Source organism: Erinaceus europaeus, unplaced genomic scaffold (genome assembly GCF_950295315.1).
Source record: "Erinaceus europaeus unplaced genomic scaffold, mEriEur2.1 scaffold_1220, whole genome shotgun sequence".
NCBI classification, from domain to species: domain Eukaryota; kingdom Metazoa; phylum Chordata; class Mammalia; order Eulipotyphla; family Erinaceidae; genus Erinaceus; species Erinaceus europaeus.
In genome coordinates, this window is record NW_026647869.1 from 1 (window position 1) to 16,607 (window position 16,607).

Here is a 16,607-nt window from a genome sequence, read left to right on the forward strand (position 1 = left end):
TGCAAGAGCCCGATGCCAGCACGCTAGAGCCCGATGCCAACATGCTGGAGCCCGATGCCAACATGCTGGAGCCCGATGCCAACATGCTGGAGCCTGAGGCCAACATGCTGGAGCCCGATGCCAACATGCTGGAGCCTGAGGCCAGCCCACAGGAGCCGGCTCTCCACCGCGTGGTGCAGGGCACTGGATGCTTGATCCCTCCACGCTGCTCGGCCACTGCGAACAGGGCAGCAGACATGGCAGGGCCATGGGGCAGGGCCGCGGCGTTCTATCATGGCCGCCACCCCTGGGCACCTAGGCTCACGCTTTCTGCAAAGCTGGCCTGCCTGCCCTCTTTCTATGAATTCTGGAACCATCCCGGGCCTCCCGGACCCCCGGGCTCCCTGCCGAAACTGGGCACACGAGATGTCCAGCCGCCGGTCCGGTCTGAAGGCAGACAAGCTGGAGTATGCAGAGATTTGTGCAGAGATCGCAACCTGCAATTCCTAGAAGTGGAGCTGCGCGGGAAGCCACCTCCGGATGGTGAACCCCCCCCCAACAACTAAGACAGTACAGATTTAAATTCGTGTTTAAAATGACATGTCTTCGTAACAAAGGTTTCTCTCCTCGTGTATTAATGACTATGTTTATGTGTATGTTTAAAGTTTGGTAAACAGTAGCTTTAAGGCTAAATTCTTACTAGTCAAAGATAAATGAAAAAGGTTTTCAACGTAATTCTCATAAAGATAAAAATTAACTTACATTTAAAGTCTGAGGTAAAAATTAGTTAACAATCAATATATTTCAACTAAGTTGGTCTAAACAAAAGGTTAAATAGACTTGTTGATATATAAAACACTACCTTCTCTATTAGAAATGGTAGATCGCACAATGGCTATGCTAATTATTCTCATGCCTGAGGTTTCCTCTCCGGCCCACACCTAGGGTGTGTCTCCATCTTGAATGGGTGTAACAAAAGGTTAAAAGACGTTGTTGATATGTAAAAGTCTCAAATTCCTTCTCTATTAGAAATGTTAGATCGTGCAGTAGATATGCTAATAACAAGTTTTGTTTCATAGTAAGTAAGTTGCAGCCAGCTGCCTTTGGGACCCTAGGCCGTTCCCCGCCCCCATGCAAATGCCCGTCGAGGCAAGTAGCCCCCCAGAGGCAAGAAATGTTTTTTTTTTTTCAGATATGGCCCCCTCAGGCCTTCCCTTGGCAACATGCTGGTTTTGGTTATATATGTTTCTGTTCACCCCACACCCTTGATACTATAGTCATTTAGTTAAAAAAGAAAAGGGGGAATTGTCCTATGCTTTACATTGGCTTGTTCTAGCCCTCCCCCTCCAAGAGAATTGGATGAGTCCTGTTAATTTCGCGGGCCTGCTTGGCCCCACCCCAAGGGACCCTGGGAGAGGGTTCCGGAGTCCGAGAGTTCCTGAGTTCCCCAGTGACAGAGTTCCTGAGTTCCAGAGTTCGAGAGTGCGAGGGTGCGAGAGTTTCTGAGTTCGAGAGTAAGGGAGAGGGTTCCTGAGTTCCAGAGTAAAAGAAAGAGTGCTTGCGCCGCCGCAAAGAGACAGCAGAGTTCTGTTTGGTGATTAGTTTGTCTTAGTTTATGAATAGTTCCTCCTGAATAAAGAAATACAGCTGCCCTGCCCAGCCGTTGTCTCCGCGTCTCTGTTCACCACCGTGAAGCAAGCCCGGCCAGAGCCCCGGAAATTTTAACAACACTCTCTCTCTCTCATTTTCTCTTTTCTCTCTATCTCTTCTCTTCTTTCTCTCTCTTTCTCTCCCTCTCTTCCTCGCTCCCTCTCTCTGAAAAGATAAGTAAATAAATAAATACTTTAACATTTTTAAATAATTTTATTGGACTTTTAATGATTTATAGTATAGTCATTGGCAGATGGGTATAGTTTTGTGTGTGTGTGTGTGTGTGTGTTTTACTTATACAAAGGAAACTGGCAAAACTATAGGATAAGAGGGATACAACTCCATACAACTCCCACCACCAGAAATCCATATCCCATTCCCTCCCCTGATAGCTGTCCTAGTCTTTAACCCTCTGGGAGTATGGACCCAACATCATAGTGGGATGCAGAAGGTGAAAAGGCTGGCTTCTGTAATTGCTTCCCTGCTGAGCATGGGCATTGACAGGTTGATCCATACTCCCAGTCTGTCTCTTTCCCTAATAGGTTGGGGCTCTGGGAAAGTGAAGCTCCAGGACACATTGGTGGGGTTGTCTGTCCAGGTAAGTCTGGTTGGCATCTAGAACCTGGTGGCTGAAAAGAGAGTTAATGTACAAAGCCAAAGAAATTGTTGATTAATCATGAACTTAAAGGCTGGAATAGTGCAGATAAAGAGTTGAGGAGTACTCCATTTTGTAGATAGCTAGTAGGGATATTTTAGTTATATTCCACAGGGCCTGTGGCTATACTTCCGCCCCCCCCCCCCCCCGAGCCTGAAATCTGATATACAGGTGGATCCAAGTTATTGTCTAGGGAGACGATATCATGCATATAAAAGGAACAGAAAGCTAGATCAGGGAAGAGAGTAGCTCCCTTATATAGGAAAGGGGTATAAATACTGTTCACTGTAAACCCCATCTATTTGATTTGGTCTAGGGCCCATATTCAGCCTAGAAGCCAATGTGACCACTGCATCCCTGTAGATCTGAGCTCACATTCTGTGGTCATAAGTAGGAACATTCCAAGCTGCCCCAATATTGACACATCTTCTTCAGGTGTAGTATAGAATATGTTGTCCATCATCCCTTCAGAGGATGGAACATTCTCTATCGTTGTTGATCCAAGTTGAGGGCAAGGTCCTATGGGGGGTACTTTTTTTTTTTAATCTCTCTTGATCAATATTTGAAAAACACTCCCCAATTTAGATTCCTTTCCAGCATCATGCATCAGGACTCCAACAGCCTGGAACTCACCTACCTCATTGACTTCCTTCTCCAGAGTCCTCTGCAATGTATTAAGCCCACTCCAAGTTTTACTTTGTGTTTTTCTTTTCTTTGTTTGTTTGTTTCTTAAGTTCCACCTCCGAGTGAGATGGTTCAGTATTCATCCTTCCTTTTTGACTTCCTTCACGTAACATGATTCCTTCAACTTCCATCCAATCTGTTAAAAATTTTATAGAGGAACCTAAATGTTGAAGGGATAAACACACACACACACATGCACACACACTCAATTATTGGTAGGAATTATGGGGAAAAGAACTAAATATAGTGCTACTACATTCTAGAAGTTAACCATTTGAATTAAAATAAAATACACAGTACTTGCATACACTTGCATATTTAAATATACCCCAAAACATTATTTCCAATAGTGTATTTTATGATAAAATGCTAAATATAGATGGTTAAGTATTTAGCCAGACCCACAGATATGTACAACATTAAGACTGAATGAAAAGTAAATATGGACTTATGTAAAAAATAATGCATCAATATTGGTTTATCTGTTCTAAGTCTATGACAACAATAGAAATAACCTACAAATATAAAAATTAAGGAAATCTTGTGCAATTTAGGAATGTACAGGAACTATGTATATTTTCTTTTTTTTAATTTTTTATTTAAGAAAGGATTAATGAACAAAAACCTATGTATATTTTCTATTCAGTTTTCATATAAATGAAAAATCTAAGAAGTAAAGATTGTGATATAAAAGAAAACAATAGTTTTTGAGAGTAAGTACAATAGAAAGGTGTCATTCTAGGTTTTTTTGTTGAACCATCAAAATAAAAAAAAAGGAAGCAATGGTAAACTCAGTTTGCATAATTATAAAAAATATGTGTCACATGTTTTTATTGACACTCTATTATCAAGAACAATATTTTAATATATTTCATATTCCCTATAAATTCATATTATTTGATATAGTTGCCATTGTTTTATAAATTTGTATTACGGTAATGACATAAAAAGTAATAAATCCTATTATTATTTCAATAAGAAATCCCCAGTGTTTCAAATGTTAATTATAAAATAAAATTAATGCTTAACATTCATTAGGAATTTTGTCTCTTAAAATTAGACAGTGGCATACCCAACTGAGTGCACATATTACCATGCATAAAGACCCGGGTTTACACCCCTGGTCCCACCTGCAGAGGGAAGCCTCACAATTGGTGAGGTTGTGCTGCAGATATTTCTGTCTTTTTCCCTATAATGATCTTCCTTTTTTAGTATTTATTTATTTTATTAGTGATTTAATACTGATATACATAATTACAAGATAACAGGGGTACAATTTCTCACATTACCACTATCAGAGTTCTGGATCCCTATCCCCTCCATTGTAAGCTATAGAAGTTCTACCAAGTTTACAGATATGGGTTAACTATTATTTCCACAGCTATCTATCTATATTTGTATATATGTACCCATTTTTAAGGTCACATATTCTCTTCCTTTCCAAGTAATACGTGTAACTATTACTACCTCTCTTTTTCAGCTTCTCTCTGGTTGCTGATGGAGTTGGAGTTCAGAACCCTCTGATCATCTTCCCTATGCCATTTTTCTCCTACTGGGACCATGGATAAAAATTATTTTTGGAGTGCAGATGGTGGTTGTTCTGGCTTTTGTACTTGCTGTTCCACTGGGCATAGCATTGGCAGGTTGATCCATACCCCCAGCTTGTTTCTACCTTTCCTGAGAAGAGTAGAGCTCTGGAATAGTAAGATTCTAGGACATATTGGTGAGGTCATCTGTCCAGGGAAGTCAGGATGGAATCATGATAGTGTCTGCAATTTGGTGGCTGAAAGGTGGCAAGATAAAAGGTAGGACAACATGATTAATGAATAGGAAACAAAAGGTAGGAGGAGAGCAGATGAGAATAGGGATCTTAGGGTGGAAAGAAGCTAGAAGTCTGTTTTAGGACTGTTCCTAGGGGCCCACAACTATTGTCATTTTTTTCTTGAGTTTGATAGCTAACATGGAGTCAGACAAAAATATTGTCTGAGAAGATGGTGTCAGAGTAGAGAAAATGGCTAGAAAGGTGGATTAGGACAGAGATTAGTTGCCATTCTTGAAAAAAATGTATGAATATAATTAAGCATTTACCCCATCTACCTGACTCTAGATATATATAGTACAGGAGCTTGTGTAACTTCTGAGTCCCTACTGGTCTGAACTTGCAGTTCATGACCACAGCTGGGAACATTACAGGCTGTACTCATTTTAGGACCTGTCTTCTTTGAGTGGCAGAGTAGGATGAACAAAATTCCCTTTGGATACTGTGGTAGTCCTTACCATTGCTGCTTTATGGTGAGGGCAAGATCCTGGGATGGTCTGCAACAAGGATTATGATGTTGTTCTCTATCATGTCTTTACCATCTCTGTCTCTGCCCAGTAAATAAAAAAAATATTTTAAAAAATTCTTGTCATAGTATGGTAATATTATACATACACATGTGATAAAATGGTAATTTGGTACTTTGTGGCATATGAATAAAAGATTGTATTTATTAAACACTGATATCATAGTATGTTTGCCAGACAAAAGGGCATATGGAAGTGCTTATAGTATAACAGTAAATTATAGAACAGGGCTGAAAAGATGGCTTATATGGGAGGGTGCCTGTATTGACAGGTTTGTAACCCAAAACCAAGTTCAAATCTGTCCTTTAGTGCCCTAAGAGTAGCTTTGATTCTGTGATGTTTTTACCTCTCTTTCATTATTTTTATCTGAAAAAGGCATCCCAGAGAAAACAGACAAAAATTCAGGTTGTGATATTATCAGAATTATTTAGGATTTAATAGAAACCAGAAAAAAAGATTTAAAAATTGAAAATATTTTGTTAGGCCATTTGTGGATGCTTATCGTTTTTGTTTGTCTTAATTAGGGTAGGGCAGCATGTGAGAGACAGAAGGAACAAAGCTCTGCTGATCCCTGGCATATGACAGATCTGGGGATCAGATATGGAGCCTGGGCATGCATGTTCTCTTTTGCAATTTTTTGTATGTTATAAATAGTTTGTTACAAAATTATAAGAATACAATGTATAGTTCCATACCATACCCACCACCAAAGATCTGTATTCCCACCTTCCCACCTCACAAAGATAACCACCATAGTTCTCATAAGTCTTTTTTAAATCTTTGTTTTATATTTATTTATTCACTTTTGTTGTCCTTGTTGTTTTATTGCTATAGTTATTATTGTTGTTGGATAGGACAGAGAGAAATGGAGAGAGGAGGGGATGATAGAGAGGGGGAGAGAAAGAGACACTTGTAGCCCTGCAGTTCTCGTCTTAGAGTTGCCTTCAGGTATGCATGCTCTCTGCTGTAACACTGAATTATACCTTCAACCTATTCATGCTCATTTTAAAAAATGATTATTATTGCATCTTTCCTGTCCATTAAATACAACTCTTATATCATGACATATGAACTTATATTATCCTTGCCATATAACAGGCAATTTCTAAAACTTAGAAATGTATTTTGCATACTTACAGCCAAGTTAAATAAATTTATAAAGAAATAGAAATTATAGCCATTTTAAAGATAGTCTCCAAGATCACAGAGCTAGTGGCAATGTCTCTCTCAGTTATATAACTTGAACAATAAATGCACAACGAACTTATTTTCATAAGTCATACAGGATGTCTAGGATTTGTATCATATAAGTTAAATAAAATATATTTAATGGGTGACAGTACAGTATAGTTGTTGACTTGAGAAAATAAATCTCTGTCAGTAGTATCGTTCATAAAATACTTTTCATAATCATAGATGTAGGAAGTCAGGAGAATTGAAATAGAACTTTCTCTGATCATAGTCATATTCTGGCAGCTTTACTCTGCTTTCATATTTTATGGATTTTCTTTTTGCCTTGTATGTTCCACTGGTTTTTTTCTTCTCTGAAAAACTTTATGTTTAATTCCCCCCAAAGAATTAAAGTTTCTGAATTATTCTTGAAAAAGGGGAGAGAAGAGCATGAGTTTAAGAGCATAAGAAGCTTATTTTTATCTTTCATCAAAAGAAACTGTAATTTGGGAGTAAGAGATGGACAGAATTGTTAGCCTTAAACTCAAGGCTGAATGCAATGTTTCCTTTCTTCTCAGAAGTGTAGGTCATTAAAAGAACTTGACTTTTTCTTTGTGTATTGCAGGTGGGGATTCCTTCACTCAGTCTTGAATTTCCCCAGTGATAACCACAATATAGAGTCTGAACAGGGAAAATGCAGTCAGTTAGGACTGCTGACTTGCTATCTTATGCAACACCTTGATTTCTTTAAAGTAGAGAGTGAAATTTTTCATGTCAATTTATAATAAAATGATAATTTTACAAATTATATGCAATTTTTGTGTTAATGCCATTGTAGATGATCATTTTATCCTGTTATATATATCAAGTTTAAGATCCATAATTTAATTGTATAGAGATTAATCAATGAATTATGTTTTAAATATTAAAATTTTAAATGTAATAAAATATTCATAATAATATAATTTGGGTATTTTAGACTTTTTGTTATATTAAATGCCTGTAGCAATCTTTAAAAATAGTACATTTTATTTCAAAATCAGGAATAACACTAAAAGGAAACTCAGAAATGAAGATTTTCAAGATTAAGTTACATTAGTTTTAACAATTCAAACTTTGCTGACATGTACTGAATATTTTTACAATATACATTATGAGAAATGCTTTTTTATCCATAGTACATTTTTGTTTGTTTGTTTGTTTGTTTGTTTTGCCTCCAGCGTTATTGCTGGGGCTCCGAATCTCCTGCTCCTGGAGTCTATTTTCCCCTTTTTTGCCCTTGTTGTTTATCTTTTTTGTAGTTGTAATTATTGTTATTGTTGCTACTGATGTTGTTGTTGTTGTTGGATAGGACAGAGATAAATGGAGAGAGGAGGGGAAGACAGAGAGGGGCAGAGAAAGATAGACACCTGCAGACCTGCTTCACCACCTGTGAAGCAAACCCCTTGCAGGTGGGGAGCCAGGGGCTCAAACCGGGATCCTTAGGCCAGTACTTTATTCTTATAATAACAATGTGAGTGACAACTTTATATGTACTGATGGGGGAGAAAAGATGGGAAACTATTAGGAAAGGAGGCTGAGGAGGGAAAGATTGAGAAGACACATTAAAAAAAAAGATCATTTGGTGCAAGAGAGATCGCATACGGTTATGAAAAAAAGGCTCTGATGCTTGAGGTTTAAGATCCCAGTTTTGATTCTCCCATACCCCCACTAGCCAAAGCTGAGGAGTGCTCTGATATAAATAAATAAATAAATAAATAAATAAATAAATAAATAAATAAATATTTAAACACTTACTTATGTTTATGAGAGAGATAAAAGAAAGAGAGAAAGCTTAGCACAGCTCAGCTGTAATATATATGGTGCTAGGGATTACCATTCAAGAGCCCTACCCCTCTAAAGAAAGATAGAAACAGGCTGGAGGTATGGATTGACTGCTCTATGGTTACCTACTAACATCTAGGCCACAGAAAGTTACAGCATCAGATTCCACTGGTTTTTCTGCCTGCTGTAATTTTGTTCCTCTAAAGTTTTCGGGTGGACTTATATTTATCCTAGGTTTGGAGTTGGTTACTTTTTTAACTGTCTGTGTAATTTAGATACTTTCTCTTTTGCCAATTCAGTGACATATCCTTCTAAACTGATTTGTCAGTCTTAATGGGTCTGCATTTAACAGTATTCCCAATTTTCATAGTTTTAAAAAGACCCTCATGCTTATCTTTGACAGACTATTTCACTGAGCTTTTAAAGTGTGGTTTGTGCAAAAGCAAATAAACATAATAATTCATTTCATGGCTTTCTCCTTAAATATAAGTACAATCTTTATATCCAAAACAGTTTTATTTTACCATTATAAGCTGTATTTCAATGAAACAGGTATTTGTATCTTTTTTACTTGTATCTTACTGTTTTGAAATAAAGCATTTCCCAAAACAAACTACAGTAATAATTTTGTTCAGAATCAAGGTTAAGAACCTTTACATATTGTGTAATTTGATTTCTTACATTTTTTGATGATCAGAAAAGAAGAAAAGGTATATAAACATTTCACCAATATAATATTCTGTGAAAAACAATAAATATGAACAATATTCTAGGAATCAGGATCACTGACTTAACAGACCAGCTGTTTTCTTTTCAAACAAGATATAAAGAAGTAGTAGAAAACTGTAATTTTTCTTTTTTAACTGTATTTATTTGTTATTTGATTGAGAGACAGAGAAATTGATAGGGGTGGAGGAGATGGAGAGGGAGAGAGACGAGAGACACCTGCAGCTCTACTTCACCACTCATGAAGCTTTCCCTCTGCAGGTGGAGACCAGGGGCTTGAACCTGGGTCCTTGCTCATTGTTGCACATGAACTTAAACATGTGCACCACCACCGCCTGGCGTGAAGCTGTAATTTTTCCAAAGAAATATTTAATATGTGATAATATTGAGTGTATTATAGCCTTGTTGTATATAAACTGTGAAAGCTAGATCATAATAAGTATTATTAGCATATTAAAAAGTGAATTAAAAAGAACTTTGAAAAGGTGAATCAAGATCAGTAGTTATAAAACATTATGAAATCACATTTTAAGGTAAAATCTGGACAACTGAGAATCTCGTTTTTTCCTCCTGCTGACAGTTTCTTCCACAGCCTCAGAATGGTTTGACTGAGATGTTAGATTTTCTGTCGAAAATTGTATTAAAACGTCTGGCTTCAACTGTGCTTTTATATGTATAGAGTTCTAAGGTGTTATACTTTCTTATTTTCAATTCCTATCTTTTACACTTGTGGGAAAATGTTCCCTATAAGACAAAGTAAATCAGTGTATTCTTTTAACTATCAGAGTATTGACATTCTTTTATGCATGCAGATACTTTATGCTGTAAAGTTAAAATAAAGCTTACTGTGTTAGCTATAACTATAAAGTAAAAATTCTTGATGTGCATGGCATCATAATTATTAAAATATTCACCTTTACTTCTTTAAGATGAGATAAAGGTGAAAGGAAATATATTGGAGCACCAGTAGACTTTTTCTTTTCTTTCTTTATCTTTTTTTTTGTGTAAGAGCAATATTATTTAGACTTTCTCTCTCCTTAAGAGTGATACTGATATCATCTGGAAATTCTATAAACAAATGTCAATATTAACAAAAACTCAAACATATGAAATATGATTACCATAATATTTTAGTAATTTTCTCATCTGACTTCTTCAAGAAAAAAATATGCTATTATTTTCTTGCTATGTATAACTATATAATTCTGATTTTTTTTGTCATCACCAGGGCTTCTCAGCTCTAGGCTATTTTTATTTTTGTTTATTTTTCAGAAAGAGACAAGAGACTGAGAGGAAAAAAGACACCACAGTGGTGATGATTCCTCCAGTGTGGTAAGGGCCAGGCTCAAACTTGAGCTGTCCACATGGCAAGGCAGGCACACTGACCAGGTGAGTTATTCTGTTTCTTCAGTATTGAACTTCTTCTTCAGTAAAATATTGTGCTGAACCACTGTGTTAATTAATAACCTAAAGGAATGCAGCAGCATGAAGTAAATGAAGTCAAGGCCATAGCAGACTAAGGCATGGAAGATGTTATCAGAAAATAAATCCCAGGAGTATACAAGAATCTGTAACTGCTTTAAGAAGTAGTGGTCTGAAATTAAAAAAAAAAAAAAAGTTTTTGAACCTGGCCTCCATTCCATTCGAGGAAGCCTCGGAGCTGTGGCCTTTTCATCTATTCCTCTGTCAGTCTCTCTAAGCTAAATTAGGTTTGGAGCATGAAAACAAAAATAAATAAACACAACAAAGCATAATCTACTCTCCAAGGTAGAAGACAACTTGTTGCAGCTTACAAATCTTGCCATTTAAAAAGAGAAATTATACTTTCCTATTTTATTTATTGCATAATTTCAAAGTCATCACTTTTAAATGAAGGCCAGTACAAGACTATGCCTAAGAATGTTCAGGAAATGTGAAAACTTATATGACAGTTGGAATAAATGATTCAATATATTCAATATTAATAGGGGCCAGGTGGTGGCACACCTGAGAGTGCACATGTTACCATGGGCAAGGACAGAGTTTCAAGCCCTTGGTCCCTAACCATAGGGGGAAAGCTTCACAAACGTGAAGTACTGATGTTGTCTGTCTTTATCAGTCCCTCTCTATCTCCCCCTTCCTCTCAATTTTTCTTTGTCTCTATCCAAAATATATAAATACATGTGCTCGCTTCGGCAGCACATATACTAAAATTGGAACAATACAGAGAAGATTAGCATGGCCCCTGCGCAAAATAAAAGTCAAGGTAAAGACATCACAGAATCAAAGCTACTCTTAAGGCAGTGAAGGCCAGATTTGAACTTGGTTTTGGGTTACAAACATGTCAACGCAGGCAGCCTCCCACGTGAGCCATCTTTTCAGCCCAGTCTGTTTTATAATTTACTGTTATACTATAAGCACTTCCGTATGTCCTTTTGTTTGGCAAACATACTATGATATCAGTGTTTAATAAATACAGTCTTGTGGTCCAAGAGGTGGCGCAGTGATAAGGATTGGGACTCTCAAGCATGAGGTCCTGGGTTTGATCCCCTGGCAGCACATGTGCCAGAGTGATGTCTGGTTCTTTCTCTCTCCTCCTCTTTCTCATTAATAAATAAATAAAATATTTTTTAAAAAAGTAAATAAATACAATCTTTTATTCATATGCCACAAAGTACTAAATTACCATTTTACTATATGAGTAATATTACAAATATTACCGTTTTACTATGTGTTTGTGTAATAGTACAAATAAATATAAAATATTTTTTTAAAAGACTCAATCTTGGTAGAGTTTTCTACAATATCTCTCTGTTATATAAGGTACAGAGGTCATGAAACATACCACCACAATACTGAAACAGATGATAGCCTATTGAGAAAACAATGATTTTATATAAAGAATTGATACTATATTGATAAACTACTTCACTATGCAAGATAACTAAAGGTTCTGGTAATTCTGGATTCATGACAATGAGATTTTTGTTTTCTTTGTGTCCTAGATAGTCACTTTACCACATATATTATAGTTTTATAAGTATATATATTTTACCATATTTTATTGATCGTAGCATGAATTAAAGAGTACTAACATGTTTTTGTGAAAAGCATGATTAAAAAGAAAACTTTTCCCTCACTTGGAACTGCATAAATATATTAATTATTTAAATCTGCCAGTTTTCTGGGGGGATTAAATACTTTCTACTTAACTTTATTTAGTCATGTTCATAAAGATATATATAATTTTAGTTATCAATATTCAGGTAGTAAACCACAAATCCAACTTTTCTAGATATTGCTGCCTGACAAAAGTTATTTTTATGTATTATCTATGTGATTTATTTCATTTCTTCCTGTGAGATTACTTGGACTGGAGAATTTGGATTCATATAACCAAACTCTTAAATTGTATGTATCAATTTACTCACAATTACCAATACTACCTTATTGGTTACTATTATTTATATACTTATTTACTAAAAGTATAGAAAACAGATCAGTGCTCAGTTCTAGCTTCTGGTGGTACCAGGGATTGAATTTAGGGCCTCTGAGTCTAGTAATGAAAACCTTTTTGCATCAATTGTTATTTAGTCTCCTCAGATACCAGATCATGTAAATCAAATAAAAACTGAAATAATAAATTACATACATGTAGTTAGCATATTAGGACCCATTTGTTCCTTGAAGTGTATTTTAATGTTTGACTCTTTTTTTAATGTACTTGTATTAGTATTTAACATTATTTTATAGAATTATCAACTTTCAAAAGTATTTTCATACTTAGAGTTTGTTTTACATCAAACTCTCAATAAATAGATCAATACTGTTAAATATTTATTTATTATATAGACAGAGAGAAACTGAGAGGGGAGGAATGGTATTGGCATGGAGGGGAGAGGGAAGGAGAAGGAGAGGGAGGAGAGGGGAGGGGAGGGAAAGGGAGGGTAAGGGAGGAGAAGGGAGGGGAGGGGAGGGGAGCAGAAACATGCAGCACTGCTTCACTACTTATAAAGTTTTGCCCTTACATTATGGAAGGGGCTTGCACCTAAGACGTTCAGCATTATAACATATGTACCCTATCAAGCGCAATACTGCCTAACCACAATATACTTTACAAAAAGAAAAGGGAGTCTGACTATCCTCTTTTTTCTTTTATTTCAGGTATTGTTTTATTTCAGATATTGTTTTTTTCAGGTATTGTTATGATATAATTGACATATAATTAACTTTAGTTATATAAGCTGATGGTTTGATACATATAAATATTTAGGGTGATAATATTTAAGATTTACCCTTTTAGTAAGTTTCAAGTATGCCATAAAGTATTGGTAACTGTAGTCACCATCCTGAACATTCTATCTCCAAAACATATTTCACATCTAAGTCTATTTTTATATCCTTTGATGAGTGTTTCTATTTCCTCCATCCATCCCAACTTCTGTTGTCACCATATACCTGTTTATATGATTTTAATATAGAAACCACATAAAAATAAGATAATCAAGTACTTATTCTTTATCTGACTTACTTCACTTAGTGTAAATACTTGTTTATGTTTATCTAATATGCTATATAAAAATCAAAAAGCAATATGGTATCAAGTTAAACCAATAATACTACTTGGATATGTTTATCAGGTCAGAATAAAGGACTGTTTCACAATATACAATACATTGTATATATAAAAATACTATTTGTGAATATTAATATGTTGGTTAGATGACAGAATCACCAAAAACTCCCAAAATAATGACAGATAGTAAGGATCATCATACAGGGTATTTCTTACTTTCATTTTCTTCTAATACAGACGCTGTTTATCATCAACCAAAGTTGTCATATGTCTTTACTTCAATTCTAACAAGGTAATGTTTTATACTCAAGGACATACTTTCTGACTTAAACTACTAATTAATAAAATATTTCATCTAGCATATTATGCAGGTTCTATTGCTCCTTTGACTATGTGCATTGGCATACTTGGAAGGATACCATACAGGAGACACTAAGGGATGATGTTGGTCAGGGTGTTATGCTCACAATACCTTAACCTAATTTAAATTTCAGAACATAGTTTTTGGCAAATAAGTAGATGCAGTATTTTTAATCAATGAAGTGGATCTAATTTGGATTTAGATGCACAGAAAGAAAGAGAGAAAGGAGTTTCCTAAGGTAAGCATTTTGTATGTCACAGCTGTGTTTTAGATGTTTTTATAGGACCAAAATTGAATAATGACTTGCTGTTTCTCTATAGAAAATTTACAAAGAAATATAAAAGTTTAAACTGGTTTCTTGCTGGCATATTTTAACTGATATTTTATGCAGATATTATGATTCAAAAAACTACTTTATTACTATTGTGCATAATAATTTTGCCAAGAAGCAGATGATGCTATGTAATTCTATGAGATTCGCAAATATTGATTTAAGAATGAATATTTAAAATCACTATCACTTTGCTGTGATCAACCTCTTAACCTTAATGTTATTCTAAATGCCAAACAGGTGAAAATCAGTAATGACAGAACCACATTGTTTTATATAATTTACATTTTCCCAGCTATTATATATTTTTTGGTGACAAAACCATTAACAAAGGGTTTGACTGCCTCAGATTCTAGGGCTATAAACATAAACCTCTTACACAAATGAGAAAGAAAATCTCTATTTTTCTGTTTGTGCAAAAAAAAGGTAAAAAAAAAAACCAGAAAATGTTCATATCAGTCCAGTCAGTTGACTACATGCTGTGAACTGTAGGCAGCTTTCACAGAATCCAGGCTTCATTTCCTTGTTTTATTTGTTCCTAGAGCAATCATCCATGATACTGGCAAATACAGCTATCCTCTGCACTTAACCTAAAACCTAGATGAGGTCAGTGACTGTCAGATTTGAATGGGAGCCAGCTGATAAAAACTAGTTCTCTTATGGATATTGCTGAGGAATGCAAACACTTTTTAAAATGATGCATATCTGTTGATAGGAGGGCAAGTGAGTTAATTATGCTTGTTCAAAGGAGACTTTAAAAATCAATGGGCCAGGGAGTCGGGCTGTAGTGCAGTGAGTTAAGTGCAGGTAGCGCAAAGCACAAGGACCGGCATAAGGATCCCGGTTCGAACCCTGGCTCCCCACCTGCAGGGGAGTCGCTTCACAGGCGGTGAAGCAGGTCTGCAGGTGTCTATCTTTCTCTCCTCCTCTCTGTCTTCCCCTCCTCTCTCCATTTCTCTCTGTCCTATCCAACAACGACAACAACAATAATAACTACAACAATAAAAAAAAAAACAAGGGCAACAAAAGGGAATAAATAAATAAAATAAATATTAAAAAAATCAATGGGCCAAATTCTATTTTTTATTTATGTGTTTTGATAAAGTCAAGATAGAAGTAATGAAAGGAGATGGCTACCAAGCTTATTAGAGGCTGACACTTTTTCTCAAAAAATATACCTTACATGATTTAAAATATATACCTAAAAAGCACCTACTATACCACTTGAAATTGACAACGAACTTTTTACTGATAACATTTCTCTTTTAGGATGTATAGAGGTAGATGAGGTTGAGCTCCACTGAAGTGAGTATAACATGACTTGAAGTGAGATCAGGAATGCATCTACTAGTTGGTCCTCAGACAAAGATTGGGCCATCAGTGTCTTCTGGTAGAATGTTAGTCATGCCACAAAAAGAAAAAAATAAAATTATGATTCTTTTAGATATATACTTGATCATCTATCTGAATCAAAGAGCTTTCAAATGGCACGTGAGAGCTGCATTTTAGGAAAGCAAATTTTCAAAATATCCTATCTGTACCATGTACAGATTTCTTATCAGAAAATCCTGTACGTCATTATCCTGTTGTAGTAAGAGTTTTAAAACTGTATTTATGCTGTACATAAAGACAGAGGGAGCTTTCCTCAGTGCATTTGGGGGCTCAAATCCAGGCAAGGCAGCACATTAAGTGAGCCATTTCACCAGTGCTGTGTTAGTTAAGATTATTAGAAAATTTTACTGCACTACTAGTGATTTAACTTTTTTTTATATGTAAAAAAGAAAACATCGACAAAACCATAGGATAAGAGGGGTACAACTCCACACAATTGCCACCACCAGAACTCCCATCCCCTCCCCTGATAGCTTTCCTATTCTTTTTTTTTTTAATTTAATAAAGGATTAATTAAGAAAACCATAGGGTAGAAGGGGTACAACTCCACACAATTCCCACCACCCAATCTCCATATCCCACCCCCTCCCATGATAGCTTTCCCATTCTCTATCCCTCTGGGAGCATGGACCCAGGGTCATTGTGGGTTGCAGAAGGTAGAAGGTCTGGCTTCTGTAATTGCTTCCCCTCTGAACATGAGCGTTGACTGGTCGGTCCATACTCCCAGTCTGCCTCTCTCTTTCCCTAGTAAGGTGTGTCTCTGGGGAAGCTGAGCTCCAGGACACATTGGTGGGGTCTTCAATCCAGGGAAGCCTGGCCAGCATCCTGGTGGCATCTGGAACCTGGTGACTGAAAAGAGAGTTAACATACGAAGCCAAACAAATTGTTGAGCAATCATGGACCCAAAGCTTGGAATAGTGGAGAGGAAGTGTTA

General features: G+C 36.1%; 1 non-coding gene across 1 annotated transcript; it reads left to right on the plus strand.

Moving 5' to 3' along the window:
• The first annotated feature begins 11,196 nt into the window (after positions 1–11,196).
• On the plus strand, positions 11,197–11,300 carry LOC132536505 (U6 spliceosomal RNA). Its single transcript, XR_009548050.1, has one exon. It is a non-coding gene; the product is annotated as a U6 spliceosomal RNA (small nuclear RNA).
• The last annotated feature ends 5,307 nt before the right edge of the window (positions 11,301–16,607 follow it).